This window comes from Heterocephalus glaber, unplaced genomic scaffold (genome assembly GCF_053883595.1).
Source record: "Heterocephalus glaber isolate CG9 unplaced genomic scaffold, H.glaber_assembly_v1.0 deba00001556, whole genome shotgun sequence".
NCBI classification, from domain to species: domain Eukaryota; kingdom Metazoa; phylum Chordata; class Mammalia; order Rodentia; family Bathyergidae; genus Heterocephalus; species Heterocephalus glaber.
In genome coordinates, this window is record NW_028258347.1 from 2692501 (window position 1) to 2719271 (window position 26771).

At 40.5% G+C, this 26771-nt stretch overlaps 1 protein-coding gene across 4 annotated transcripts in view; it reads left to right on the forward strand.

Moving 5' to 3' along the window:
- The window catches only part of Zfpm2 (zinc finger protein, FOG family member 2), a 407643-nt gene that overhangs the window by 3288 nt on the left and 377584 nt on the right, over positions 1-26771 (forward strand). Inside the window, exons 1-2 of one of the 4 annotated variants that reach the window (XM_087190839.1) lie at positions 6171-20755; positions 20878-21258. The exons of 2 other annotated variants lie outside the window; for them this stretch is intronic. The gene's annotated coding sequence lies outside the window, so the exon portion shown is untranslated. Of the gene's footprint in view, positions 1-6170; positions 20756-20877; positions 21259-26771 lie in introns of those variants that run through there. One more of the 4 variants, XM_087190838.1, reaches the window with a different exon arrangement.

A 26771-nucleotide genomic window follows, 5' to 3' on the forward strand; every position in this document is an offset into this window, starting at 1 on the left:
TTCATCATTCTATAGATTTTTAAAAGTTTCTTCTATTTATATTCCATCTTTTTTTATTGATTATCTACTGCATTATAATTACCATTATTACTTTAATATATGTTTTCGGGACTGTTAGGCACATTTGAAACACACTGGTCATTCTTATACAGAGTTTGGATGTCTTGCGTTTCACGTGCCAAATATTAAGATAGATTTTTGCTTTGAAATAGTTAACTACTCATTTTTGTGTATTTTTAGGATAATCAATACAATTTTAAAAATACCCACTTCTCTCTGGCTTATGGTATTTCTCATGTAAGCGATTTTGCTTTCTACATTTTCAACTGAGAACCATTTTGGAAAATCTTGTTTTTACACCGGCCATGAAGTAAAGGGTTATTTGTTCTGCTTAATACTTATTTTGTCAGTAAAACAGATGGAATGATACCAACTGTTTGTGAGACAATTTAAGATCAATCTCTTTATTTACAAATTTGAAATAACTTCAGTGCATAGAGTTTTTCAGAAAAAACAACAACCAGGAATAAAAATTTAGCAGATTTAGAAATAGGGAAATTTTAAGACAGTTAATGTAATACTTTAAGAGTTAAAGAGAAAAAAAGAAAGAAAGCTTGCCTATAAAAGATCATTAATCATGAAGTCAGAGTTGTTTTTTTTTTTAAGTGCAATGTAGTTAACAGTGTATTGGCATTTTCATCTCTGGTTGCTGGAAAAAAGTTTAAAGCCAAAACTTGGCAATATGACTGCAAATTAATAGAGCAGCCTTTATATTTTCCATTTCTGGTAGCTTCAAACTAGTTCATTTGTAAAGTTACACACTCAGAAAAACTATGAAGTTCAATGTTACTTAGTACAATATTTTTAAAATAAATCCCTTCAATTTTCATATCAATTGCAGGTGGAGACTGACTTTAAGTATAATGTAATTGCATCTGTTCAGTTACAAATGTAGACACCTGCCATTGTTTGAGATCAGTCTCTTTTAAGAGATCAATGTTCGTTTGAGCCAAAGATTATCAGTAAATCTTTATAAATTAAAATTTTATTTTCTGAACTTCTTAAATATAGACATAAAATATGATACCTTGTCAGATGTTATGTAAGTTGATGCTCTTGGGTTGGGAAGTTAATGCATTATTATGTTCTGCTAAGTCAAAATTTTGTTATATGTTTAAGGAATAACAAAAATTTATGCATTGCTTTGTTTTGAGGTAATTGTGAGGTGAATTAAGATATTTGTAGATTATATAAATTGTCTAACCTATACCTATGTCTACCAATATCCTTATAGAGTAGTGCTCAGTAAGTTTAACTTTATGACGTAAGAACTAATTAGCTGTTCCTTCAAATGTTTAAAAGAAAACTAAAAGAAGTGTATCTCTGACTTATTAAACCATTAGTGATTAACAGTGGAAAAAGTTTTGAGAGAACAAGATTGATCTAATATATTAACTAAAAGGAGCTATATGAAATTAGATATGTGCATGTCTAATTTCCATGATTTTGTTCTTCCACACAACCAAGACAAATCAACGATGAAATTTTCATTTACCTTTTAATAATCCTACTTTAAATATATATAGTGTTGCTTAAAAGGTATTAGATGAAAGAATTAATTTTATTCATCTATAATTTATATTTACATTTCAAGGAAATGCCTACCCAAATGAACTTTCCTTCTCAATAACTTACATTAAGTTTTAAATGAAGTGATACTATCTAGGGGAAGCTTTTTGATGTTAAACTAAATTGTATGAAGAATCTAAAATGGAATTATGTAGGAATAAAAACATTAAGAACATTTTCCTTTTTTAAACACAGTCTTTGTTCACAAAAATGTGCAAGTGGATGTGTTAACTCTTGAGTCCTCGTCACCCAGGGCATATTCCCTGGGATGATTGGTTGCTTTCCCAGTGCAGGGGTAGAGTAGGACAGTTGAGAGGAACACTGAGATGTTTCTGAAACCGAGTCCATTCAGTGCCCGCCCTGTATAAAATTGTCAGTCCATTCTCTCACCCATGAGTAGCAGCAAAACTCAGTTACCTCCGTAGCAGGAGAATGTGTTTCCACCGTAGATAAAGGGGTAAGTATGTCGCACTCAATAAGGTTACATGTTTAAAAGCTGAAATGCAATTAAATTAATAAACTCAGATATGGCAACATTTGGCATTCTGAAAAGAACTGTCCCTTTAAAGGTATTAGCATAAAGATAGCACATTTGTTTATTATGCTTCCAAATCAGCTCCTAGTATCTCTGCCACAGGTAACAATTGACTTTTCAGGCTTCAAGTTAATAGCCTTGTCTCTTGCTTGTAGGGATCAATATTAGTATTAATTAATCACCATTATCGGCACTAGGATCTGGTTCTATTTGTTGTTACATCAGCAAAATATCAATATAGAAAGTGGACTCTCTGATCGTCATGGCAACTTCATCTCTTGGGTCAAAGAAAGTTTATCTTATCTGTGCATGGAGAGTGACAAACTGTTTAGGGATCTAGTTTGAACTCTAAGAACATTGATTTAGTTTTTGTTTGGGAATAGAGGCTGAATTCCAATCACAAGGGATAGGTGAGATTTAAATATTAATGGGAGAAGCTTGCCTGGGAGGGTGTTGTGCCTTTACTGTCAGCTGGTCCCTTAGAGATGCCAGAAGGTGGAGAGGAGTTGTCTAGTCAGGATTATTAAAGCTTTAGTAATGTGTGTCTTTGGTAGATGCTTCTAAAAATGAGTGTGATAATTACTAGATAGAATTGGTATGGGCCAGGATTTCACGTGTTGAAATAAGAGTCTGTTATTATGTTTTCTCTTCCATCCCTTCCTTTCTGGTTCCTTGTCATGAGACCCACTATCTGACAGCAGAGCTTGGAGGGCCTCTGTTGCTCAGGATAAGTGTGAGCTGAATTGTCCTGTGTGTGAGGCGACCGAATTTCACTGCAGGCTTTCAAGTAAAAGGAAAAAATTCATCTGGGAATATTTTAATATTAACAAATACACATTCTTAATCAGGAAAATCCTGAACAGCAAACTAACGGGATACATATCTTTGAAGAATGTTTGCCAAGATAATAAAGCATCGTAAGTTTCTCAAGTCAGAAAATAAAATACATGCTGTTTTGCTAATATTCCTGAGATGTACTCATCACTTACAGTACGCATTTAAAAAATCCAATCATTAGAAATTCATCTTTTTTTAAATACGATGTTATGCTAAAGAGTAAACATTGGATTTAGAAGTACCTGAAATACCAATGCAGGCACTAAATAAACTTGAATGTTTGGGTGTAGGGAAACTATCTGCATCTCATGTCAATGGAGATTAAAAGTGAGCGTGTAGTGCCTGGTAGGGTAAACAGTGCCACAAACTAGTCATTCACTCCAGGTACATATCCCCACAGAGCTTAGAGTCCACTCTTCCTAAAGTCTGGAAGGAAGGGTGTGCTCCCTGTCCTCATCTGGTAATGTTCCATGTATAAAAAGCAAGGAGTATACTTTTAAGAGACACTGGTATAATATTTAATATTAAAGTAGCCTTCATTTCATCTGGGCATTTGCCCCGTCCGTTGGGTTTTATTTATTTGTGAAAGGGCTCCCTTTGAATGCTGGAAGATACCGAAAGTGTTAGTCTGATATTTCATGTACGTGATGTTCCTTTTGGTAATGTCAGATGTATCATAAGCAGCTCACAAACATTTAAGCTGTTAAGGTTATCACAAAAATATATAATTGTAATAGCCTGCACAAAAGTTGTAATGCCTACCTTTTGGTAGGCAATAAAAATCTACATTATAATTTTTGTTTAAATTTTAAGAGGCATCTGAAAATTATCTTTAAAGGGGCATTTATTGAAAGATGTGTTTAGTGTTGGCTTTCTCTTGATTTTCTTCTTAGATAAACTCTTTTGAAGATGTTAATTACTATGATCTGTATTTGGAAGACTTGTGTAGCTATTTGTTATTGAGAGAATAAAAAGAATTTCGACCAATAGACATCTGTGAAATACTGTATATGGAAAATTTCTTACAAATGTAAATTAGTTGACAAATTTTTTTCAGGCATAATCTCTGAAACTTTTATTTGTCACAGATTTGCAAAAGTCTTTAAACTTGAATGGAGTAAAGAACTAATTACAAAACTTAGTGGCAAATATTTGTTCTTTATCTCTTATTAACCTGGAACCTTTAATTTTTCTTAAATATTCCTTTGAAATATTGAACACTGGAATGCTCTTGGCAGAAAGACTTGTGTTTGTATCACTGTGGCACATCCCAAAATTACTGTTGCCTGCAGTGGACTGGGAATTAGGGAATTAAAACAAGGGAATTAACAAGCACTCAAGTCAATTGAGGGACAACATTTTGTAAATTTATACAGAAGATAGCTAAGAATTATAAACTGATGAAAATAATCATCAAATGATAATTTTAAACAATAATTAAACATACCAAATATTGTTCTTTTCCCCCTTGCTTACTACATTTTGATTACCTAATTTGGAACAGTGTCTTGAAACCCTGTCACATAATTTGATGAAACAATCTGATTATTTATAATGAGTCGATAAAACTTGCCATGTTGTTTTTTGGCTGTGCTAGGGATCCAACCCAAGGCTTTGGGTGTGGTGAACAGGGGCTCTCCCACCAAGCTGCACCCCTAGCTCTGTGCCATAGATTAATCTGAGCATATTTGGTATTTCAACGTTTCTAATGTATTTTCAATTTCTTAAAACACTGCAGATGGATTTTTTATATTGCCAGTGGAATATCTTTCCAAAGAATGACTCCAGAATGTAAAATGCCATTATACTGGTAAGCTTTCTGTCTTATGTGTGCTGAGAAACTCCAAGACATTTACTTTTTTGATAACCCTGAAATTTAAATTTAAAAAACTTTGTGAATTCAATGGGAATCTTTTGGAATGATGTGTTTTTTATGGTATACAAGTTATTTTCATGATGCATGTTTTTATCCATGTCTAAATATATCGCTGTATTACTTCGTGTTATTGTGTGACCTCTACTTATGTGATTAAGATATATGTTTATGTGACTAGATTCCGTGGACAAATTTTCTGCTACTTTTAAAGGCTTCTCAAAATATATTAGAGCTCAGTGAGTATGTAATTGATTATATTGCCTGTTAATGGAGGTCATATTTATCATGAAGATTGTTTTGATTGTAAGACAAATCTAAAAATGTGAGCAATTGGTTTTTGGAGACAAGACACATTTAAGCAAGAAGACGATTATATATGCTAATATAGAATACTTGTCCCCATAAAATAGATGTATATTTTACTCTTCTCACTTTTGTGTAGGAATTATGGAACAAATAAATACTGACTTGGAATTGGACATCTCGGATTCGCCCTGTGCTGCACTACCTGCCTGGCCAGGCTGTGGAGGAGGGTGTGCTGTGTATCCCGCTCAGCTGTGCACAGCTGATGTAGATTTGGCAACAGCACTGAAGATTTCAGTGTTTTTCCTCCGTGATGACTTCCATGTAGATAGTGAAAGGCTTGCAATTTTCAGAGTTATTTTTATTTATTTGGAACATGACTGTCTGCACTGATGTTGTACACCTTCAGTAAGCCAGTCTTCTTTCTCTTCTGGGAGGGACATTCTCCAGTTCTCATTTTGATAGCCTTTCTGCTACTTGACATAAAAATAACCTCATTTTCCCACGACGTTTCACTGGTGTGTGAGTCCTCTGGCAGATCTGGGGAGTATTAGGCCTCCTTCCTACCAGCAAGGACGAATTCAGGGTGCGGGGGAGGATCAACATAGGACTTGTGTCTGTCTGAAATATTCAAGGGTTCATTTGCACACATATTAGGTCGCTGCTAAAAATATCACCCACTTCTTAACAACGAGCATCTTGGACAAACAGGCGCATATTTTGTCATCAAGTTGCTTAAGCTTCTGAAGTCAGGGCTACAACTGGGTCAGATGATAAGATGAGCACAACAGAGAGACGAAGAGAGCGTCTGATAAAACCTGATTGATTGATGTCTGGCTTCCTTACCATCACGAGCAGTTGACAGTTAGTTTGGGATCAGATGATTTGGCTTTTGCGATAGAAGATGGGGCCTGCTAGGCAAGCCTGAAGGACAAAGAGGTCGGATTCTGCGGAGTGTCAAGTGATGTCACGCTCCCACAAGGTGGGACACTGTTCATATTTCATTGCTTCCTTTTTAGATCTGGGTCCTAACATTTGATAGTCATTTTAAAGGCATGAAGATTAAGTCTACAAACAGGAACATGCAATTCTGTCCCTGTTCTGTTTAATTTAGTGTTTCTATATTGCTTGTGTTGTGAGGGCCAGGGCACATGTTTTCTTAATAATTCAGGCATATTTTATATAATATTTTGCAGGATATAAGGATTTTTATGTATGTCTCATTTCATAATCTGATGAGGTAAATAAAGTGTTGCAAAATATCATAGAACTTAAACTGACCAAATTTATTTTTTGGAGTAAGATTTGCTGACAGGAAAAATTGCTATTTACATTAGACTACAACTGTTACTTCTAGGTATTTGGGTATTATAGTAGCCTAGGCTCAGAATATTCTAGTGCACAGCACAGACTTGCTGAAGTTTGGAGAAGCCTTGTTTGGCACCATTGGGGAGCTCTGTGTACAGGTCATAGTCAGTGAGCAATTTTCCAGTAATTGGCTGACCTTTAATATGACCGGTGATAGATTTACTAGAATGTGAATCTGTATTTCAATCATAGAAATCCCATATTCTTGACAAACATTACAATCATCGTAAAATATGTGAGTTGACTATTTTATCTGTTATTATGAACAACATTGTGGAACACTTGGAGTTTGAACACTATATTTGGAATAAATATTCTTGGAAGGAGGGAAGAGAGGCAAAGAAGGGAGAGAGAAAGGAAAGAAGGGGGAAAGGGGAAGGGGCAGAAGGGAGGGAGACAAAATTTTACGGTAAAACATTTTCCTGTGTTAGCCATGAATTATTAGCACAACTGTCACAGAATTGGAATTCGGACGGCGTGGATTTGAATTTAGATTTAGGGCCATTTGATATTCTCTAGTGATCCTCTTATGATGTATCATTTTTCTCTGAGGGGTAAGGGTCAGATCTCCAAAGTACAGGTGGGTCTCAGCGAGGACAGTAGGCTCAGTATCAGCGAGGGGAGCCCTGTGGGTGTTGTACTGCTGATAGGGGAAGGGGACCCGTGCGGAGAAATGCTCGCTCCGAAACCAGAGTCCTCATGGCCAGTGAGGAGCAGGGGATGCATGGCTGAATCCGCAGTGATTCACTTCCTCTCTACATTGATGGGACAGCACAGTTTACCTGTCGATAAATAAACATATCTCACTCTCATATTTCATAGACACGTGTGGCCATTCAGGAATGACAAGGAACCATTAGAAGTATGATTAAAAACTTGTGCAGAAAAAATGATCCGGGAGAGCAGCTCACCTTTGGTGATCTTATTCTGATAGTCGCATTCCTCATAAACGCCTGTGCTCCTAGCTCCTGATGGTAGCTAATAGCGGTCAGTGCTTTGTCCACAGGTGGGAATAGAGGACAAAAGTAGATCGTCTTGGACAGTCTCTGTGAGACTCTGTGATAACGTTTTTCAGTTATACAGTTAAAGTGATGTTTCATTTAAAGGCAGGGTGGCTGTTGTTAAGTGCAAATTGTTTGATGGAATTTACTGTTGAGTATTTGTAAGAAGCAGTCTAAAGTTTATTGACCTGTTTTTCTGTGTACACATGTATACACCTAATATCATAGGTCACTACATATCATTACTTCCTTTAATCGATTTTTTCTTTTATTGTTTTTGTTTCTTTTTGTTATTCCATCTCGTTTTGTAGTGTGTAGCTTCTTAAATATACAAGGTATGATTGAAAACTAAAGTGACTATTTAAATGTAAAACATGTATTACAGTAAAAGACACTTCACCATTAATACCCTTCAAAATACTCTCCTTCATTTAGGACACACTAATCCCATGGTCCTTGCCACTTTCTGAAGCAGCTCTGGAGTCCTCTTCCATGAGTGTCTTCAGTTGCACTGTGCTGACTGCCTCCGTGTCCTGAACGGACTCAAGACGTTCCCCTTTCATGGTCATTTTGACTTTGGGGAAGAGCCAGAAGTCACACAGTGACAGATCTGTTGAATAAGATGGATGAAGACACAACCACAATGCTTTTATGAGCCTGCCTTTCCTTTGGTGGGACTGGGTAGCCGTATTCACCAGTGTTTTTTAATCACGTCTCATAAAGACATTCAGAAAGAGCTCTTCCAGAACTGCTTCAGCACCTGGCCAGGATGATGGGACAGATGTGATCAAAGCACAGGGGGAATTTGGGGGGATTACTGGCAATGTGTCTTTTCCTATGGCAATTTAAAAAAATTTAAACATCATGTATATTGATCAGCCTTTCTATATGGATACGCTGCATTTGAAAAATAATTGTTCATTGAGGAAAATTAAAGTTGGCAAAGGAGAGAAATGTCACTGCATAAAAATAATTAGTCAGCCATCCTTATGTGAAAAGTAAGAGTGAGCTTCTTGGTCGGCCAGACTGAAGTTTTCTTTCTTTTTTTTGGTACCGGGGATCAAACTTTGGTCCTTGCGCTTGCGCAGCAGGCGGTGAAACCATTGAGCTAAATCCCTGGCCCCCTCAGACAGAAGTTTCTTGATTAGTCCCACCGGAAATCTTACTGAAGGAAATGCATGAGGGAAATTCACTGGCCAGGCTGATTAGTCTGACATTCGCTTTGATGTTCTCTGACTTTTGCTTTGGAAGTTTTCATTTTGAAGAAAGAATAGTAATGAGGTTAGGAGCTGCTGAGGCAGATCTTAGTGGCTCTGTTTTCCCTAAACTCCGGTTAATACCAGTGTTCTTTGCATTGAGAAATAGCCTCTTGGGTATTGCAGGAGGTGGAACAGATGTGGAAGGCTCCCTTGTTCTTACTCTCCGAAAAAACACTTGCATATAAAGTTAGGATTTTCGGCTTTGAAGAGTCTGAAAATCCTCACATTTTATGCAAACTTTTGTTTATTCAAAATTTTTCTAGAAAGAGTTTGGTTATCTGTGGCCTTCACAGGCCCATCAAAATTTAAAAATCACTCTTCCCCTGTCAGCTCTTTGGAAGACTCCACTGTCCTCCCATGTAACATTTTCTGTCCCCCATATAACTCAATTCTTCCTCTAGCCTACTGCACTGTTTTATTTTTATTGCACTGATGTTCATCTGAAATTTCCCCATTTATTTCTTCATTTGTTTACCTATTTATTAGTTTTTTCCCTAGACCATAAGTTGAGTAGGTGAGGAACCAGTCTCCTTTGGTTCTGTACTCCAGTTACTGGGAGAAACAAGACACATGGCGAACACTCAGAATATCAGTGGAACGAATGACATACTTGTTTAAATCCACATCATTTCTTGAGTATCTCTTTTAACAGAATGGTGGTTTTGCAATTTTTACAAGAAAAACATGTTGCCTACATGCTTTAAATTAAACTTAAAAACTTCCACTTGTTCATTCAGTGTTTATTAAACAGACATATAATAAGTACCAATTTTGTATACTGTGTTAAACCATGGAAGGGAAAAATACAAGCATGAATAAATTATAGTTTCTCCCAGGAATTCGCAAATTGAATAATGAAGGAGAAAGACACAGTTATGCTATTAATAATAAATGGAAGTATATAAAGTGATGTGGGTACTGAAGTACTTAGATGAGTTGAAATAACCCTATAGCTTGAGGTCATATTTCAGCTGGGTTTTGAAGAATGAGTAGGAGATTTACTTAGGATTAGAGGGTATTGCATCCCAGCTGCATCGATAGCTTGGTGGAAAGAGTGCGGTATTAGAGAGGATGACATTCAAGGTCCATTGAGTGAGCAGATGTGGAGCAGAGATGAAGACCATGAAAGGGCTGACCAAGAACATAGTTTGCGAGCTGTTCTGTGGTCAGATTTTGACAAGGCTTTGTTTGCCATGTTGGAGAACTTGGACTCATTATCTAAGTGATGGTCATTGCAGATCGTGCAAATAGAGCCTGATTAGTGTTTCTTTGGTTTTATTTTTTTTTTGCTTAAATTCTTTTATTGGCACCTTTCAGGTATACAGTATGGTTACGTTTAGCATTGGGTGTTTGTACCTGTACATGATGCATCTAGGTTCTTATTTTTTCCCCATTCCCTGTGTGCCCTTCACCCCCTCCTCCCTTCCCTATTTACATAGATTTCGTTTCCATTTTTTTCTTTTCTCATAATTTTTCCTTTCCCTTCTTTCCTTTCCCCTTCCCCTCCCACTACCCTACCCCTTTGGACCTTTTCCTATTTCAAAGTATCAATTATTCATTTTAATCCTTATTTACACTTTCAGTTTCTCACACTAGAGAAACTATTCGGTATTTATACGTGTGTGTACTATTTATTTCACTTAAGAGTATCGCCTCAGTGTCCATCCACTTAGCTATAAATGTCTCTAGTTTCTTGTTCTTTATGGCTGAGTAGTACTCCATTTTATAAAAAAAACACACCTTCTTTATCCAGTTTCCAGTTGATGGGCATTTGGGCTGTTTTCAAACTTCAGCTATTATGAACTGTGCCACTATAAACATGGGGACACATATATCACTGTGGTATGATTCTTTTAGTGTTTCTTGAATTTGTTGGGTAATTATGTGGCCTTACCAAACTACAATTCGGAAATAGTAGAGGACGAGAAACCTGTGAGCTGACAGCTGGCTTCAGTCAACTTTCATTTTGCTAAGTTTAACAATTGTTGTTATCTCAAATTCAACTTTAGATGTCTTGGGCGATCCTTTAAATTTTACTTACAGATTTAATAGTAGCTTTGTAGCTGATGACTAACATAAGATATACTCAGTAGTTTAGTATGAATATTTTATTGAGGCTGGATGACCTGTGAAAATAAATGAGAGGAGTATCTTTTCAATTGAATCTATGTTTAACTCAGAAAGTTGTCTTTGGTAGTAGCTTTCCATTCATTCCAGTGCCTTCATATGCATAGTTTTATAACCGAGTATCAAGGAGGATACATTTTCAGTAGCCAATGGAATAATTGTTCCTAGGCTTGCTGACTGGTGAAACCTCTTTGAAAGATAATTTGGAGTTTTTAGCAATTGGATTTAAACAGATACTCTAATTCAGCACCTCCTCATGCCCCATGGAAACCTACACGTGTGATTTTTATTACAGTATGGCTTATAGTAGCAGAAACTTAGAACCCAACCGAATGTCCTTGCGCAGGGAATGGGTAAACAGAATTCTGGTCTAACTCTTTACTGTATGATAAAGGGTAAGACTGAGCATGTGCATACTGATTTGAGACTCTCAAAGACACAGAAATGAAAAAAACCAACAAGAAAGTATGACGAGAGAGGTAAATACATATATTTTTTCATGAGACATATCTAAAAATACACAAGAAATTATTCATGATGGCTCTCTGCAGAAACTAGGCACAAATTTGAGATGGCACTATTCTCTCTTCTCATTGCATGCCTATTAAGTTTATTGGAGTTTTTAATTATAATTGTCATGGGTTACAAATGAAACCAATCATAAAAGTTAAAAGCAAACTAAAAGGAAAACATTGGGAAGTGCACCTACTATTTTTATACTACCACCAGTGCTGGTACTATTAAATCCTTAAGTGGGAGGAGGATTCAGTAGCAGAAAGTAATCAGATGTATACTACCAATATCTTCTAAGTTTAATTTTATTTATTTTGTGAGATAGGGTCTCTCTCTGTAGTCCAGGCTGACCTTGAACTCACAGTGATTCTCCTGATTTAGCCTCCCAAGTGCTGGGATCACAGGTGTGTGCCACCACACCCAGATAATCTTTGAATTTTAGATTACACCCCTCTCCCATGTTTGAGTACTTGAGAGGACAGAAACACTGCTGGGGGTGGAGAAGAAAGAGTAGGAAAAGAAAAAAAATAATGGAATATTTCAGTATCTGTCTAATTCAGACACTAATGTGGGAAAGATAGCTATAACGATTAATTTTCCTGTGGTTCTTATTAAGCTTATATGAGAATATACCAAAAGCATGCACTTCGGTGGAGATTACTTTAGAAAAGGATATAGCAAGACAGAAAGATTTTAAATATATTGCCTTTTAAAGTATAGTGTTTCTATATTCTCAGCATAGGTTATAGCTATGTTATTAACCTCAGATTGATAATGTATGATCATTTGGTTTTAGATAAAAGACCTATCCTTTAAAGTTAAATGTGCTATTCTAGGCCCTGTTCCACAAAAAGAAGTTTATCCCTATAATGTTGCTCATCCAAATTCAGAAATTTTGTTCTCTTCTGCCCAAAACTGTTCCTCCACCCATATCGAATATTTTACCTCCCAAGTGATTTTAAGATATCTTTCATTTTTGTCCATATGATTATATGCAGACTTGTTTTAAAATTGGTTCTGGGCCAAATATGTTGCTCTTTTTCTTTTGCACCTTATTAAGGGTTTGTATTCTTGAAAATCTTCCAAGCTATCTCATGAGCTCTTGTGGGAAGTAGAAAGAGCGGCAGAAACAGGAAGTGAGCCAGGGCACGGCCTGGTCTGAGGCTGGGGGTGTCGGAGGGCATGGCAGGGAAGACCCCTGGAGAGAACAGAAAGGCCTTCGTGCACAAACCCACGTAAACCCTCGGATAGTCATGGGTGAGGCCACGGAAGCTAATGTCGACCTATTGTCAAATAATTTTAAAGAAATGGACATAAAGTCAGAAGTAGCATACGAAGTTGGGGAAAATTAGAACCTGAAAGCGAAGGAAGCCAGTGCCTAGAAAAGCCAGTGTGTCCCACCGGGCTTGTTGATAGCTGTTAGCATCTTCTAGTGTTTTGAGCCTTTTTAGCATCTATGACCAAACACCACTCATTCAATTCATTTTCACCAATTCTCAAGAACCCAGGTAGAGTTGAAGATTTTGCTTTAGTTTTGTATTTTACATTCTGAGTTTGGATGGTGAGGCTTCCAGAATGCATGGTCTAACTCATCTCATCAATGGCATTGTATGATGGCTTTATGCAAATGGGGAACTAATTGGGAAAAACTAGAGTTGCTCTCTTGCGGGCTATCTCACCATCGAGAATTGTGGCTCCCATGTGTGTGGCCTGCCAGTGTTCCAGCCATCAGGTGTTGAGAAGTGACAAGTGGTTTTCTTGATGATAAAGTTAGTGGTCGGCACTAAGAATAGCCTCATGGAAAGGCCACGTAGGAGGAAGATGAGCCGGCTAGAATGGAAAGCCCAGATGTCCAGGATTCAGCAGTGAGGAGTCCTGGGATTATTGATGTCACCAGAATCTGCCTTCAGGCTGGGGGCCTGCTGCCCGCAGTGGATTCTGACCCATGAGATCAGGAACTCTGCCTGCCTCTGTGGCTGCCCTGGGAGGTTAGCCGAGAGGTCTGGCATCTACCTGGCAGTGATGGTGCAGGTGAGCCTACTTGCGAACCTCAAGGCGCGACATGCTGTGCCGGCTGTAAGGTGGCATTGCCTGGGTCTGTGGGGCAGAGCCGTTGCTTACCTTTTCATGTCAGAGGCTCGACCGGTATGGTGGTTCTTCAGAGCTGGGCAGGGACCCGTGTGAGCATGCAGCTTCCAACTTCTCCCTTGGTGACTCAGCCGGCTCTGCTTGTCCCAAAGAGATTATGGAACCTGCTCAGAGTCTCCTGAGAGCGGCAAAGAGCTTAGACATAGCCAGGAAGGCACTAATGGAACTTCCCCTATTATTGACATTTTGGAGGTAAAATCAGTGGGAAAAAAGTATGCCCTTGTAGTGATAAATATCCTTAAGCATCCAAAATAGAATGTTAAAGGTCTTCGATTTGCATGTTTTATAAGACAAATCTTCAAATGAAGTATTTGGAAAATACTTTTTGTAACTTGAGTAAATTTTATGAAAAGACAGATATTGCCAAAAATACAGTCAGAAAAGGTTGACAACCCTCAAATAGTGTTTTAAAGAATATTTTTTTTTACTATAGGGGAACATATTCGATCTTCACTGAGAAGTGCTTTATGAAATATATTGATAGTAAACGTATATACTCGGGCCTTGTCCATACATTAGTGTTTGTAAAAATTATGAAATCTGTTAGAGTACTTTACCTCGTTTTTTATATTAAATAACATATTTTTGGTATTAGCATGAATAATAACCGCCATAACCAGAAGGAGAGGGGAGTGAGATTTTGTTTTGGTGTGTTTTCCCCAACAGTTCTGGAGTTCATACACAAAGTTTATCCAGGAAAATCCCGAGTGGCATCTCCAGAGGCCATCCGAGGAGGGGCCAGTTGGTTAAATGCATTTGGACGACCTGGACGCAGAGTTGTTGTGTCTCTAAATCCCAGACATGCTTTATTAGGACAGTCCAGCCGCTCTGCTATTTCTATCTCCTCATTATCGACACGTTATGGTATGGCCTCTCCCCTCACGCTAGGGCCAGGAATTTGGCCGGGACACCATGTCAGCGAGGCAGAGGCTGGGCTGGGGACAGTGCCACAGGGCCCACGCTGAGGGGTAGGAGAGGGCTTTCCAGACAGTGTGCTACTGGGGGCAGATGGGTCACGGACATTCTCAGTCTCTCCCCGAAGGATTTCAAGAACAAATACAATTTCTTGAGTTTCTAGAAATGCTCTTTAAGTTTTCTTCATTCCTGTCCGTATTTCTGCATGAAACCATTCTGTAAGTCCCTGAGCTCCCAATTTCTTCCCTTTTCTGTGCTTTTCCACTCATCTTACTATTATAGAAACTCAAAGTGAGCAGAAGAAGCTCTGGGCTTGGTTTTGTTTCACAGTGTTTAGGAATGTCCTGTCATTCTTTGATTACTTGAGGGACCTTAGTCAGTGGCAACGTTAAGCTCTGTGATAACAGAGCATAAGGAAAACAGATGCGCAAATCCATCCTTCCTTCCTTTCTTTCTTTCTCTCTCTCTCTCTTTCTTTTTCTTTCTTTCTCTCTTTCTCTCTCTGTTTCTCTGTTTCTCTCTTTCTTGGTTACTGCATATACTTTTTAAAAATGGGGAAATGAAAACAATCAGATTGAGGATTCCCTTGACAGTTTCATGGGATTCCAGATTTTGCAAGAAATGACTTGAGTTCTTACGCCTCATAGAATGGCTTCTCAAAAGAGCAGTGGTTATACAGAGACCTTCCATTGCCCGTGTGCGTGTGGCCATATGTGCTACAAAGTCATTTATCTCACAGCTTTTTTTCTGGAAAGAATCTCCTTTAAATGGTCTGATTGGTATTCAGTGGGATTACTGTGATATATGTTTTGTATTTGTTAAAAAACATAAAAATCATCTCAATTTAAAATTATTTCTGGCCTTTACTTTTCAAAATCCACAAATTACGCTTTTAGAGCAACCTAAAGATATTCTGTGATATTCCATATTATCCTAACGTACAGGGTTTTAAAAAATAGAGGGCCATATTTATTAATCACTGTGCATAGTGATATTTATAATAAAGTGAGTTAGTTCCCCTTTCTCCTGTAAGGAAGAAATGGCCTGAAGATATGTTTTGCTTCACTGTATTGGACTATGAGAGGGATCCCTTACGTAACTCAGACAACCGAAAGATAGCAAATATGGATTTATCATTATCAATTTTAAAAACTCAGTAATTTAGAAATTTATCTGTAGAGACCATTTTTATAATGTTCTTTCCTTGTCAGAAAAAAATAGTATTAGTCTACATGATGCTTGTTTAATCTTTATTGGCTTTTTTAAATACATGAGGGGTTTACATCTTTAAAAATCTAAGTTAAATTCTAAAGTGAGACATTAGTAATTTAGGAAAAGAAAGCCATGAATGAATGAAAAAATATCTGTCCATAGCTTTTATTAAAGAGAAAAATAAGCTACCTTTTATGCCATTCACAATTCCAGTATTATGACGGCAGCATCCGCATCAGAAGGAGCAGAGGATGAAGCCGTCTCTTAAAACCCGACTCCTTGAAGTTTTCAGGGCTCTCAGAGCCCTGGGGGCGGTGTCACTTAATCTGCACGCCTCTTATTTTAAGGTTTCAGTAATGCATATGTGATCTACGGGTAGAACTGAGATTTTTTAATGCAGGTAGAAAAAGAAGCATGCAAATTAAAAGAAATGGCTTCTTCACAAATTAAAGAAACAAATTGTTCCCCTGGGTCCTTCCCTAATTGATGAGCACACAGAAGCAGATCCAGGGAACTAGACTGCAAGCGTCTCCCAGGACTAGGGTTAGAACCTCGGCTTTCCGGGTGTGAGGGATTTGTAAATGAAGCTACTTTGTTACTGTCAGAATTATTATGTGGATAAAAATCTGTGTTTCCAAAGCTCTTACAGCATTTTTTTGTATCCCTTCTTTATTTTTAAAGGTAGTTTTATGTGATTTTTGTACTATTAACATTCTACACTTATGACATTTCTGCCCCCTCACTGCCAACACCGAACAATAGAACTGCTTCAATTAAGAAACAGAACATCAGCCCCTGGCATCTCATTCTGTTGTTCCATCTTTTTTGCTAGGGAGAATTCATTTGTTTCTTAATTAAGAAAAACACCAATAGCATGAAAAATCTGCTTATGGTACCTGAATGGTAATTAGGCTAAAGGTAAAAAAGAGACACACACACATTCCAGTAGCAACTGAAATGAACTTGAGCTGATAAAAATGAACTACACTACCCTCGCACAAATGCAGGCTGAGGGAAGTGTACAGTCATTACGGCTAAGACAATATGCAAACTATCTTCAAAGAAATCAAATTGCTAGAGTGTTTTCATTTGCATGTATTAACTATTAACATAATGAGGAGAAGTGACATTGGACCCGGTTTGTGTGTCTGTGTGGATTGATAATTCAACCACATCTGCACACAGTCGTCCAAAGCCATGGCGGTAGTTCGATCCGAGTTCACTCTGTAGTGTGGCCTGGGAGCTGCTGCGCTGCTGAGGAGTTGGGGCCTCTTGGACATTCTGTGTCTTTCTCCGCACGCCCCCTGTTGTTGATTTTTAAATAACAGTGGTCTTTGGTGCAAGAACTTACTTGGAGGTGTAAAGGATCAGACTGTCATGAATCATCTGGATTTTTCTCAGCACAACTTTCCATAGTATAAAACAGGACGCCATCAGTGAGGTCTTAAGCGTAGGGCTAACGTAAAACCCGTTACAGAATTTGAAACTTAGGGATTTTTTTGTCTGTGTATTCCCAGCAAATATATATCTAGGAATAAAGGAAACTGGCATTATTGTGCCCCTCTAGTGGGCCACGCACTAAAGAATGTGTTTCAGTGGCACCCTGGAACTGAAGCAGTGGAGATGGCATTTACCAGTCCACGATGGGGTGAATCCCTGGCAACTATGTAAATCCTGGACTCATTTTCAGAAGACAAAGCCAAAATGTATTTTTTATTTTTATAATTCATGTTTTAATGTTCTTCACATCAGAATATAGCTTACTTCAAAATAAACGTATTTCATTTTGTAGTAATTTTTTGAAACTTATTGATGTATTTACTAACAAGGGAGGTCTCTAATTAATACTCTTGTTTCCTCCAAGTTTATTTTTTCTATTACCAAATCCACGCTGGGCTCCTTCTCAGTCTGCCTGGTGGTGGTGTGCGTGCCGGGAAGGGGAGGCCTCTGCTGGGGACCTGACCACCTGGGGCCGCCACAGGGTGGAAGGGGCGGTGCCTCCAGGTGTGACATGGGATCGGGTGGGACATGAGAGTAGATTACACGAAAATTTCCTAAACCTGAAGCTGTTGATGAGGGCCAATAAGTTGAGTATCTGTCCTTGAAAGGCTCTGGGAACCACTTGTGAAGGCTAGAGGAGGCGTTTCCTGGAGACCTCAGCTGCACATCCCCAGTCGAGGGTGAGGGGCCTCCCCTGGGCTTGGGGACCCCTTGCCTTGGGGACCCCTTCCTGGAGCTGGGGGGTTGGCTGGGGGGATCCCCTCTCAGAAGAGGCAGCATCCAAGGGCTTTGTCAGATGTCTCGTTTGTTTATATAAAGTTCACATGAGTCAGTCTTTAGATGGTCTTTACATGAATGTTTCCAGCAGTGGGGAATCGTGCAGTCAGGTTGATAACCACAGTCTCCACATTACAGGAGACAGTTTCTACCAGAACATGGACCGTGGTATTAAGTAAGACATTATTAACGTCACGGCATTGCAGTAACATTCCTGATAGGATATGTGTTACTACTGTAATGTAACAATGCAGCAGGCATGTAGAGCTTGTTACAATATTTATGGCATGCTAATGTTCACAATATAACAATAATGTAGTAAGATTAGACATGTAACTAGCACAGTCCTGGCCTAATTATACACATACACACATATACATGTTGATATATATATATATTTTTTTTTCTTTCTCCTTTTTTGAATGGATGGGTTGTGACTATGAGATGAAATGGTAACTTTGAGAAAACTGTTATTGGCCATTGTCACTAGTGTCGGAGTAGAGGTGGTGAAAGTTTGAGGACTGAAGCCCACGATAATTGTTTGAATTTTGTGCATCCCTGGCTCATTTCAGCAGATGTTTTTTTGTGCTGGCGGGTGCTCCGCTCAGCCTCAGCCCTGGCCTCAGCAGAACTTTGTGGCCTCAGAGCCCATGCAGCTTCTTGGAGGCGTCGGGACCACACTGACTTCTTAGCCTTTTACCCCTGGGCCCACCAGCTGCTGCTCTGGCTCAGGTAGGGGCAGCACACTGCAGCTACACGCGCACGGGCACGGGCCGAAGGTGTCCGAGGGTTCCCAGCAAGTGTGTTCTGGGTAGGAATGCTGTGTTGGCGCGGTCTTTGAAGACATTTCCACACTTAGCTGTGCCTCAGTGCTCTGTTTCCACGAATCTGGAGGTGGTTACGGAGCCCGCTTCACTTTGAAGTGGCCAGCTCACCGGTGCACACGTGTTGGTCATTCTGTCAGGGTCTCCTCTGAGGAAGTCAGGTCGGTGACCTATGCAGAACCCACCGTCCAGATCCACCCCACAGGCCTGCGAGCAGCTGTCCTTATATTCCTCAGAAATCACCTCAGAATCGGGGCATGTGGTGACTCCAGAATTCTAGAAGACTTTCTCCAGGAAGAAGAACACAGCCGGGCACAGAGCGGGGAACTTGGCAAAAGAAAAGGAGTCTGCGCCCACCATTCAAGAGAGATTCTTCTACATTTGGGTACGGCCGGTAACAGCCCCTGGGATTTCCGTTTGGACATCTCTGTCCTCCTGAAGAACATAGTCTGAACAAGACAGCGCAGGGAGAGGCTGGGGACCCCACGGAGAGGAGTGACGCTTACAACATACTTTCTTCACACTCACCACACCCCAAAATCCTCCACGAGCGAAAAACAGTAAGGCTTGCCTTGCTTTTGTCAGTTGCTGAGGTGTCGAATCCATTTGAAAGAGAAACGCAGTTTTCTTTCTCTAACCTCCTGTGTATTTTCCTGGGTATAAAACCAGGAACATGCGACATCACCAGTCTTCGGGATCCGCAGTGCATCCTTTCTGGGCTGTGTCCGGCCTCACTGCTGGGCCAGCGGCCCGGACCGGTACTGAGTGTCACTGCGGAGTGGAGCTTTGTCCGAACGCGAGTGGCGCCAGGGCCCACGGGCCACTGGGGTCTCGGGTTGGGGCCTCTGGTGAAGGCTTGTACGACACGGCTCGATGGGGAACAGGAGATGACAGGAGCAAGTTTCAAAACCGTGCAAGGCTGAGATGATCTCTTTGTACTGCTGGCGAGCCGTTAGTCCCATCATAGATTTTCCTTGAAAAAACTCACCCAAGTAAGTCGAGACCGGGAGCTGATCCGGAGCACCTGTGTGGAGCCGTCCAGGGAGCCCTCCGTGCGAGGCCTGGTGGGACTGCTGCGTCGCGGTCGCCGTCAGCCGAAGGAAACCCCCTGTGCGTGGCCGCCAGCCACAGCCCGGGCACCACACTCAGCGGCGTGTCTTCCGCGAAACTCAACCGTGTCAGGCGCGGAGCAGCCCGGATAGTAGGGGCTCCCTGGAGGGCTTGGAGGGTTTACTAACAGAACGCAACTGCTGGGCTTCCTGTGTGAGCCGTACTCCGATGACTGAGGAGCTTACCTAGCAAAGGAATCTGATCCCTTCCTTGTGGCGGAGAGCAGAGGGCGCTGAAGGTGTCCAGGTCTGCCCTGTGCCTGAGGGTGAGCTGGAGCCCAGCGGGCTTGACAGTTCCTTCCAGTTCCAAGTGGAATGGCCTTCCCTGCAGCGTGGGTGGGGCTTCCGCGTTACAGGACGAGCGCAATGGCCTAATAGTTTGCCTGGGAAAATGTCTCATGGGGCTTATTATTCCTCAGACCCTTGGAAGGCAGGGGGAGTTGGGAATTAGGGACTTAAGGGCCAAAACGGGTAGTTTCCAGGGTGTTCCTTGCTCTAGACTGCCCCGAGGTTGATTTGACTCTGATTCAGCTGACTTGTAGGAAGATCTAATTGGTACCTGTCCACCCTCCTCCTCGCTCATAGTTTTTCAGCAACATCTACCTTTCCTGGAAGCTGGAAGCTCCGGTGCCAAGACCCCGTCCTACCAAGTCCCCTCTGAAGCTTGGGAGGAGCACTCACAGTGTGGTCAGCTGGTCTTGCTCTGTAAAATGAGAACCATTAAGATACTGTGACTGCAGTTGAGGAAAACTGCTAATTCTTCCTTCTTTGGATTTCCCTCTGCCATACTTCATGGTGGCCACAGGCAGGATGAAAATCTTGGTAAGGGGAGCTGGAGCTGGGAATGTGATTCTCAGATTTTTTTTAACATTTGTAGTTTACTGAGATTTCTTTTAACCTAAAAATTAACTTTTCTAATTCGCAGTTTTGTGTTCTCTCCCTAGGAGAACGCCAAAGCCTGTAAGCATCCAAGCCACAGTGGCTGAGATGGGTTTGTGCACACCCGTTTTATAGACCATGCGTGCACTTGGTCTGAGTACAAGGGCCGAAGAGGAAAAGATACATGAGCCACGCCTTTGTGCTACCTTTGAACGAGGCAATCTGAACCGTTTCCCATGGTTGCCACCGTGTACTGGAGGAAATGACGCCGGCAGGAACATGATATATTTGCAACTTGGCATGCATGGACATTTTTATTATTGAAAAAGAAGTTATCTATTTAAACAGCAATAAGAAAGTCAGACCAGTGATGTCTATGATCCTTCAGATCTAAGAAGATCAGATTAATGCCTTGTGACCTCGTGCGTATTACTCCTGTGGCAGAGGTACAAAGGTTGCTTTATTGTGTACATCTTATTGATCAGGAGACTGATGTACATATGGGGATATAAGTACATTGCATGCTTTAGTAAAAAGCCACTTTGGCATTAGAAATTGAGCTGGCTTTGGTATCAAAACTGGTTAATCCAGCTGACAAATTTTGAGGATCTCTTCAAAATAATTTCTCCTCTCATTAATCAATAACAGTAGCTTGCCATGCCTCATATTTATGCATTGTGGGGGTTTTCTTGTATCTTCATAAACATCTTGGTCTTCTGCTTCTTTTTGTTAAAATGTAGTTTTATTTTTGCTTCCGTGCTTTGGAAGGCAGCCATTTGGATCATAATTCTGTGTTGCATCTCTTGCTTATTGTAGTTCTTTGAGAGAAACTTCCGTGACCTCTCAGATAAGGCAGTCAGAGGTGAGCTGCCACTGGGGTCCCCGGGGCCTTCAGTTTCACCCTTTCCATAAGGGAAGTCGTGTTTCCTGAGGATGTAGGGCCTCCAGGTGCCTGGTTCACTAGCAGGTGGTCTTTTCCTGTCTTTCACTTTGCAGATTGTTTCAGGGGGAAAGTGCCCTCCAGCTTGTCCAAACATAGATTCAGGAAAAGAATGACAGACCACATCTAGCTCCCTCATGTGCCTTTGCAGTTGAGGGTGGTGCAGTAGGGAAACGGGGATGCACACTCCGGAAGGAGTGGTACGGTAGGTGTGGAGACCCGCTTCTGGCTCTCAGATGGGAGCTGGTGATTCCATCATTTTATGGAATATACTGCTGTCTGTTTTCACATAGATGTAAAAACCAGTTTTATTACCGTGCTTACTCACAGTGGTTCTGAGTATTCTTTTCTCTCTGATTTTAGTGTTTAATTCTTTCAACAAATATTTGCTGTGTAAGTACAGTGAATCTGAAATTCACAAATACTTCGATGCTTTCTCTTGAAGTTAAAAAGAAAAGAAAGACAGTAATGCTCTATGGCATTTGCATAGGAAAGTGGATAAATTTAGTTTTTGACATACTTGTTTTAGGTGTTATACATGAAGTTAAATGTAATAGGAAGAGAATGTAGCTAACATCTGTTCTCTCATTCGGCCCCTCCCCTGGGCATCTGTGATGGACAGTTGTGACACGTGTGTGTGTGTGCTGCACATCACAGAAGAAAGCTTTATTGTGAGCCCTTCTGCTAGTAGGGGCTCTATAGGTACTCTATGTATATTTAATTGGTTCGTACTGAATGTCTGCATACTCCCTTTTTGTGTAGGACAGGTAGATTACTCTGATTTTTGAGACACTGCTTTGGGTTACACTGCAGTGGACAGCTGCTGCTTGGAGCTCTTTTTGAAATTCCATTTCATCAGTGATAGGGGTTCTGTGGAGAAATGCAGGGGTCCAGCAGTGAACGAGCTGAGATGGTGAGTGGCAGTCTGCGGGGAGGACTGCTCACCTGTGCCCGAGAAGTGTGGTCAGATGTCCCGACACCATTCCTGTCCCCATGCGGCCTGCAGTCCACGGAAACTAAGCACAACCCTAGGTGTAGAGTGGAAGGGCAGGCCAGGAGAGGGGTGGCTCAGGACTGCAAATGCAGGGACTGAGTTGGGGCTTTTCGCTTCCTTCTTGAGAAATACTTTATTGGAGACATTAGACAGTGTTAGGTAAAATTACCTCCCCTGAGAAACCTGAAGTCGGAGGACTTGCTAAAATGACTGTGTACACTTTACACAAAGGATTCGATCTCAGTGTTTCCATTCTTTTAACATTAAGAATCCAGTTTATAGATTATGAACTAAAACTTTAAATGGATCATGAAACGTTCATCCACTGATGTCATAGCCTTAGCTTAGAGCTGGTGTAGTCTCAGAAAATTACTTTACTGGTATTATGTGAAGTTGATAAGGTGCATTCATTAACCTTAGGGTGAAAAATGAATGCACTTTCAGTATGAAGTGTGTGAAGACGCAGCCCAGCCCCAGGGAGAGTTCTCTGTTTCCCCTGTCACCAGGAGGCTGGGTCTCAGAGCGACTGAAGGGGGTACCTGTTGGGAGCAGGGAGCAGGTGCAGGACAGAGGGAAGGACGCGCAGCACCTCCACCTCTTCCTGAGATGCCCACGTGGCAGGGAGCAGTGCCCTGCACAGCCAGTGGGCAACTTTGGTCCACTGGGTCTGCCTTCAGCTCTGCTCTTCTCCCTCCTCCAGCTTGGGTGCCTGTTTACATTTCAAATTAGTTTCTTATCTTTATCATTCATTTCTGGATTGAGGCAACATAATGCAGATAGGTTGGATAGGTTTACCATATTAGAAAAATAAAGAAGGAAAAAATAATTTTAAAAAACAACACTTAAATCACAGGCTGCTCCAATGAATCGCTTTAATGCAACATTGATGAGCAGCTGTTCCCAAACACCCTTAGCGATTATCTGATTTTGAGGCCATTAAGTGGACCTGTGTGCACGCATGTGTGTGGGTGTACATCTTTATTGAAAGTGCTGGCCTGGGGTCTCCGATGGAACCACTCTCTGCCTGCCGTCTTGTGCCTTTCTGGTGCTTTGAGACTCTTCCAGGCCCCCAGAGTCTCCTGGACAGATGAATAACCAGGAAAGGACCAAAGCAACGCTGACAGCAGCGAGCCCGGTGCCTAGTCCCTGCTCCGCATTTTCGTGTGATGTGTTTGGCATTGATTCACTTGTGTGAGAGCCCCGGACACACCGTGTCAGGACCTGACTTGCTTCCCCAGAGACGGAGCCCAGAACCTGTGGTCCCCTTGCTGTTACATCTTGCTGGGCTCAGGGCGCTGATGTGTTTGCTTCTCTGTGCCTCTTGGTGTATAATCAGTTGCCTGAAAACTCCAGGCTCTTGGTTATTTTTATTTTATTTTATTTTTTGGTACCGGGGATCGAACTCGGGTCCTTGCACTTGCACAGCAGGCGGCGAAACCGGTTCTTGGTTATTTTACTCAGTTATCCAAATACTTTACTATTTCATTGGGAAGAAATGTTTCTTATTCTATGAAGAATGAAAGTATACTGACAGCACGTGTGTGCTGGGCTCGTGGGAAACTCAGAGTAGAATTTACTTTGATATTTTTGCAGTTTATCTCCATTTGCTTTCAAGGGCCAGGTACAGGGAGCACAACAGGAAATAAAGTATTATTAGGTGATCCACGTATTAGATAATTTATTTGCAAACAGGAAGTTAGCATTTCCTTTGTAATTAGTAAAAAGATGACTAGGTTTGGAATTTCACTTCTAAGTTTGAAATATTGGATCATTTGATTTTATTTGCAAAAACGACCATGAGGTTGAATAGCACACACTCTACTTGACCCTGAGTTGTGAATTCTCATATGATCAGCATAGATAACAGAATATTTTCTTTCCTACTTAAAAAGCATTTTCAAAGGCATTTGTAAATATTTGTTTCTCAGGGATCCATTTATCTTCTTTCTCAGTTCCAAAGAACTGTTATGGGATCACAGAAAAAGATGATAAATGAGCCCGGGAACTTGGGTGTAAGTTGTCCCACTACAAAGTGTACTATTATTTGGTAGACATGTGAAGTCTTTGCATTAATGCTGATTAGTACTAGAATTTTTTTAGTGCCAGAATTCTGAAATGAGAACGAGTCAGTCACACAGCTATTCTGGCTTGTACTTATCCACAGCTAGATCCATATGAAGCTTCAGTATAACCAGAAAGCAAACCAGCAGAAGACTCTCCTGTTCAGAGGACTGGTCTGGACTTCAGCTGCTTGGTTCCCATTCAGTTTGCAGGCCTGAGTCACGTGGTCTGTAATTGTACACACACCTTGAATCAAAGAAAGTGACACAAAACCCGTCTGCTCTTGGGCATCCTGTACACAACAAGGTAGAACCTAGAGTGCACCGTGGAGAGGTTTGATTAATTGAACTTAACTGATGATTTTCCAGAAACTCTTTTACTATAACTGCAATTCTCAGCAGAGTTCAGGTTCACTTCTGGATTAACATAGTGGATTTAGGGTAATTTAAGACCTTTTGGAAACTCTGCGTCATAATTATAAGGCCCCTTGCTTTTGCAAAACTCCAGAGATAAAGATACGGAAGAGGTAGAAGTCTGTATGTGACGTAGGCTGACCCTAGTTTCTTAAAGAACAGTATAAACAAGAGATGTGCTGCCTAACATTATACATTGGTTATTTTCATTTTTCTATGCTTACATACATGCAAATGGCATTGCATTATTTTATTACACTCATAATAATAGATCTTTTCCAAATTTATTGATTTCTTGATTTTTATATTGTATTTCTGCTCAGTACACCCTCAGCTGATGTGCTACTATTTATTTAAAGACGGGGTTCCAAGGCATTTGGATAGTGGCCGCTTTTTGTAAGAAACAATGCAGTGACTAAATTGATGCATGCAGTCATTTATTTATTTTAGCTTTTTTTCTGGAAGGGAACATTTCAAGCAGTAAGATGAGTGGATTAAAGGATATACACTTTTCAAGGGGTGAGGATGCAGAAGGAGAAGGCAAAGAAAAACCCTCTAGTACTGGCACTGGATCTCAGAGTTCCTACCTCCTTAGAAATTCCAGAATTTATTAGTTAATAGTAAGATAAAGCTCCAAGCTTTGGAGCAGGCAGTGGCACTGCTCAGCTGTAGTCTGTCTAGTGGCTGTGGTGTTTTCCTGGGCTTGGAAAGGGAAGAAACCAGGCCATGTATTCCTCACTGAGTACTTATCCTGAGTGCCCTGGGTCGGAGGGGGACAGAGGAGTCTGCTCTGAGGGCCATGACACCCTTGAGCAGTGAGGACAGTCATGGAGAAAAAGTCATGGAAATGAGGCCAGACTGCTGCACATTGAAGTTAGATGGGATGCTTTGTGTCGACTGAGTTAGGAGCACAAGGTAGAAGAAAACGGAAGCGTACTAGTGGGAAGAGGGGAAAGAAGCTTTCTCAGGGTGGGGGGAGCAAAGCAAAGCTTGGTGGACAGTTCTAATGTTTTAGAAGACTGACCAAATGAATAAATTCTTAGCAGATATTTTAGCACAGTAGCACACTGCACAGCCAGTTGTTCATGCATCCACTCATCCAGCTCTTTACTGGGGACTTTTGGCCGATACAAAGTTGAATCATGTCTTCCCTAACTTTTGAAATATACATCACATTGAACTAGGTGATATAGGTACAAACTCAGTTTTGTCCTTTAATAAAAGTTCTGCTTTGGAATCCTTTCACTAGGATCCAGCCTGTTGTGAGATTGCATAACTTCAATAATTCAGTTTGACTCACAGGTAACATTGCTAATTAAAGTGTCAGTAACAAAATCCAGCACCCATTCATGATAAAAACCCTACAGAAAATTAGAATACATGGTCTTTATCACAATCTGATAAAAGCCATCTATGAAAAACCAACAGCCAACATCATACTAAATGGTAAAAAACTGAAATCCTTCACACTAAAATCAGGAACAAGACAAGGATGCCCACTATCACCACTCCTGTTCAGTATAGTTCTGGAAACATTAGCCACGGCAATTA